Consider the following 5,000-nt stretch of genomic DNA (forward strand, 5'->3'; position numbering starts at 1 on the left):
CCGTCAATTCCTTTAAGTTTCAGCTTTGCAACCATACTTCCCCCGGAACCCAAAAGCTTTGGTTTCCCGGAGGCTGCCCGCCGAGTCATCGGAGGAACTGCGGCGGATCGCTGGCTGGCATCGTTTATGGTTAGAACTAGGGCGGTATCTGATCGCCTTCGAACCTCTAACTTTCGTTCTTGATTAATGAAAACATACTTGGCAAATGCTTTCGCTTCTGTTCGTCTTGCGACGATCCAAGAATTTCACCTCTAACGTCGCAATACGAATGCCCCCGCCTGTCCCTATTAATCATTACCTCGGGTTCCGAAAACCAACAAAATAGAACCGAGGTCCTATTCCATTATTCCATGCACACAGTATTCAGGCGGGCTTGCCTGCTTTAAGCACTCTAATTTGTTCAAAGTAAACGTGCCGGCCCACCGAGACACTCACTCAAGAGCACCCTGGTAGGATTGCAACGGGGTCCGCCTCGGGACGCACGAGCACGCACGAGGCGCGTCGCACGCCTTCAGCTCGCCCCACCGGCAGGACGTCCCACGATACATGCCAGTTAAACACCGACGGGCGGTGAACCAACAGCGTGGGACACAAATCCAACTACGAGCTTTTTAACCGCAACAACTTTAATATACGCTATTGGAGCTGGAATTACCGCGGCTGCTGGCACCAGACTTGCCCTCCAATAGATACTCGTTAAAGGATTTAAAGTGTACTCATTCCGATTACGGGGCCTCGGATGAGTCCCGTATCGTTATTTTTCGTCACTACCTCCCCGTGCCGGGAGTGGGTAATTTGCGCGCCTGCTGCCTTCCTTGGATGTGGTAGCCGTTTCTCAGGCTCCCTCTCCGGAATCGAACCCTGATTCCCCGTTACCCGTTACAACCATGGTAGGCGCAGAACCTACCATCGACAGTTGATAAGGCAGACATTTGAAAGATGCGTCGCCGGTACGAGGACCGTGCGATCAGCCCAAAGTTATTCAGAGTCACCAAGGCAAACGGACCGGACGAGCCGACCGATTGGTTTTGATCTAATAAAAGCGTCCCTTCCATCTCTGGTCGGGACTCTGTTTGCATGTATTAGCTCTAGAATTACCACAGTTATCCAAGTAACGTGGGTACGATCTAAGGAACCATAACTGATTTAATGAGCCATTCGCGGTTTCACCTTAATGCGGCTTGTACTGAGACATGCATGGCTTAATCTTTGAGACAAGCATATGACTACTGGCAGGATCAACCAGGGAGCTGCGTCAACTAGAGCTGAGCAGCCGGCCGCCCGGGAGTGTGTCCCGGGGGCCCGCGCGAACACGCAAGCGTCCGCTCAATTATTCTGCAAACAGGAGGAGGCTGAGCTCCCCTGCACAATACACCTCGAAACCCTCTCAGGTCCCGGCGGCGCGCAGCGCCGTCCTAAGTACTTGGTCGGGTTCGAGAGAGGCGCAATCGCCCGGAGTTTGGCGAGTAGACGCTTTAGGTGCGACCACCCGTGCTCCCAACTGAGCTTGCCGCTGCCGACAGAGGCCCGGGAGCGTGCTGTCGTGGCATTGCCGGCGGGAGACAACACGCGCCACCTACGGTGGCCGGCAGCTCCAACGCCAGCGCCACAGAAGGACAAAAGCCCCACTTGGGTGCCGAAGCGAACTCTCCCAGCACAGCGCACGCGCCAACACGTCCGCACAGCTGCGATACAATCCACCTGCGAGAACCGCAGAGGCGACCGAGCAGCAGACGGCGTCGCGGCGCCGAGCGCCGGGCGGCGGCGCATCCTCAGCGCACACAGTCCTCAATCGGACCAGCACACTGCAGATGTCCACCGCGCTTCGCACCGGGCCCGCGAGGACCTACTTTGGCCGCACGGCGCCGCGTGCAGGGTGCGCCGGCGCGCAGCTGCGCCGCCTGCCGCCTCCGTCGGCCGGCGCGCCTGCCACTGGCCGCCCCCACCAGCCGGCTGTAGCGCGTGCGCCCACGCACCGCGCGGCCAGCACGCCGGGAGGCCCCCCCTCACCGGCCGGGGACGGTCCCACCCAGCCACCGCCGCGTATCGCTTCACACCCACATGCCATTCACGTTCGTGGGCATGGTGGGTATCGCTGAAACAACCGGTTGGTAGCTCAACCGATCGTCGCCATCACTGATTCACCTCTAGCGAGAACAACCGCACCACAACGGTTTACCAGTTCTTCATTTGCGTAACGTCACCAGCAAACGTAGACGTCCATCGCCATTTGCAAATTCAACGATTGTTGCATGCCTGTGTCAGGTGTCACGACACACTATGTCTGCCCACATACACGCAACAACATGTGCACGCTTCGCGAACACGTGGAAGGTGGCCCCCGTACGTATGCGATGTCCATTGCGCGAACGACTGTCAACCGGCCTCTGTCGCATGTCGCAGATGTGGAACGCAGTGCACCATGCTATCACGGTGTGTGAGAAGAGACGACTACGTCTGACAACACGCGCCACTACATCAACAGACGGCTCATGCTGATCGCCATCCACGGCATACCATACTGCAATCCAGCTCTTATAGGGAGACGACACGTAGCTGAGTGCACAATATTTGGACCGTATGGTTCGCCGTTGTTGGCGCAGTCGTGGTACGGTCACACATGTACCACGATGTATCATTCAGTACATGAGGACCAATGTGCGGTACAGTGTGTGATTTGGACGTACAACATCAGCGGACAGTTGCCACAAGCCGTACCACAACGTAGGCTGTGCTTCGCCATGCGAATGCCAATGAACAACTGCGAAGGGCATTGAGCATGTACGTCCTGCCGCCATCCGCATTACAGTGTATAGCTGCAAGGTGTTTAACATGAAGCGATACTCTGGGGACCGGGCAGTGCGAGTAGCAAACTATATTGCGGGGGTTGCAGTTAGGCAACACTACACTAATTTAACGCGTCGTATGACAATTACAGAGCAGGTTAAGGCCCAACGTGTGTTGGGTTAAGGCCCAACGTGTGTTGGGTTAAGGCCCAACGTGTGTTGGGTTAAGGCCCAACGTGTGTTGGGTTAAGGCCCAACGTGTGTTGGGTTAAGGCCCAACGTGTGTTGGGTTAAGGCCCAACGTGTGTTGGGTTAAGGCCCAACGTGTGTTGGGTTAAGGCCCAACGTGTGTTGGGTTAAGGCCCAACGTGTGTTGGGTTAAGGCCCAACGTGTGTTGGGTTAAGGCCCAACGTGTGTTGGGTTAAGGCCCAACGTGTGTTGGGTTAAGGCCCAACGTGTGTTGGGTTAAGGCCCAACGTGTGTTGGGTTAAGGCCCAACGTGTGTTGGGTTAAGGCCCAACGTGTGTTGGGTTAAGGCCCAACGTGTGTTGGGTTAAGGCCCAACGTGTGTTGGGTTAAGGCCCAACGTGTGTTGGGTTAAGGCGCAACATAGGTTAGGTTAAGGCGCAACATAGGTTAGGTTAAGGCGCAACATAGGTTAGGTTAAGGCGCAACATAGGTTAGGTTAAGGCGCAACATAGGTTAGGTTAAGGCGCAACATAGGTTAGGTTAAGGCGCAACATAGGTTAGGTTACGGCGCAACATAGGTTAGGTTAAGGCGCAACATAGGTTAGGTTAAGGCGCAACATAGGTTAGGTTACGGCGCAACATAGGTTAGGTTACGGCGCAACATAGGTTAGGTTAAGGCGCAACATAGGTTAGGTTAAGGCGCAACATAGGTTAGGTTAAGGCGCAACATAGGTTAGGTTAAGGCGCAACATAGGTTAGGTTAAGGCGCAACATAGGTTAGGTTAAGGCGCAACATAGGTTAGGTTAAGGCGCAACATAGGTTAGGTTAAGGCGCAACATAGGTTAGGTTACGGCGCAACATAGGTTAGGTTAAGGCGCAACATAGGTTAGGTTAAGGCGCAACATAGGTTAGGTTATGGCGCAACATAGGTTAGGTTACGGCGCAACATAGGTTAGGTTAAGGCGCAACATAGGTTAGGTTAAGGCGCAACATAGGTTAGGTTAAGGCGCAACATAGGTTAGGTTAAGGCGCAACATAGGTTAGGTTAAGGCGCAACATAGGTTAGGTTAAGGCGCAACATAGGTTAGGTTAAGGCGCAACATGGGTTAGGTTAAGGCGCAACATGGGTTAGGTTAAGGCGCAACATGGGTTAGGTTAAGGCGCAACATGGGTTAGGTTAAGGCGCAACATGGGTTAGGTTAAGGCGCAACATGGGTTAGGTTAAGGCGCAACATGGGTTAGGTTAAGGCGCAACATGGGTTAGGTTAAGGCGCAACATGGGTTAGGTTAAGGCGCAACATGGGTTAGGTTAAGGCGCAACATGGGTTAGGTTAAGGTACAATATGGGTTAGGTTAAGGTACAATATGGGTTAGGTTAAGGTACAATATGGGTTAGGTTAAGGTACAATATGGGTTAGGTTAAGGTACAATATGGGTTAGGTTAAGGTACAATATGGGTTAGGTTAAGGTACAATATGGGTTAGGTTAAGGTACAATATGGGTTAGGTTAAGGTACAATATGGGTTAGGTTAAGGTACAATATGGGTTAGGTTAAGGTACAATATGGGTTAGGTTAAGGTACAATACGGGTTAGGTTAAGGTACAATACGGGTTAGGTTAAGGTACAATACGGGTTAGGTTAAGGTACAATACGGGTTAGGTTAAGGTACAATACGGGTTAGGTTAAGGCACTTGGGGGGGGGGGGCCCAGTTTGTTGATTGTGATTATCGTAAGTAAATGACTGCGGCATCATCTGATTTGCCACGTCAGGGTGCACCTTTGGCTCATAACAGGCGGCGCTCTGATTCCATGCTTGTGGCAGACCTGTGTCTTTCATTCCTGCCATTGTTTGTGTGGTGTGACAGGAGGCAGTATTGTGATGTTGGGTGCACCCCTGTCTGGGACATGTGTGGGTGTTGGTGGCTTAGCTGAGCAATGGTGGTTGTCGGAAGGGTGGGATATTCTGTTTTCCGAGTGGACCTCCCGGTCTGGTTATGATAGTGTGGATTGTCTAATGTGGCA

General features: G+C 53.1%; 1 non-coding gene across 1 annotated transcript in view; it reads right to left on the reverse strand.

Moving 5' to 3' along the window:
- The window catches only part of LOC124585178, a 1,910-nt gene extending 661 nt beyond the window's left edge, over positions 1 to 1,249 (reverse strand). Inside the window, exon 1 of the ribosomal RNA XR_006974774.1 lies at positions 1 to 1,249. This exon is cut by the window's left edge and continues 661 nt beyond it. This is a non-coding gene — a ribosomal RNA (small subunit ribosomal RNA).
- Positions 1,250 to 5,000: the final 3,751 nt, after the last annotated feature.

Source organism: Schistocerca americana, unplaced genomic scaffold (genome assembly GCF_021461395.2).
Source record: "Schistocerca americana isolate TAMUIC-IGC-003095 unplaced genomic scaffold, iqSchAmer2.1 HiC_scaffold_484, whole genome shotgun sequence".
Taxonomy (NCBI): Eukaryota; Metazoa; Arthropoda; class Insecta; order Orthoptera; family Acrididae; genus Schistocerca; species Schistocerca americana.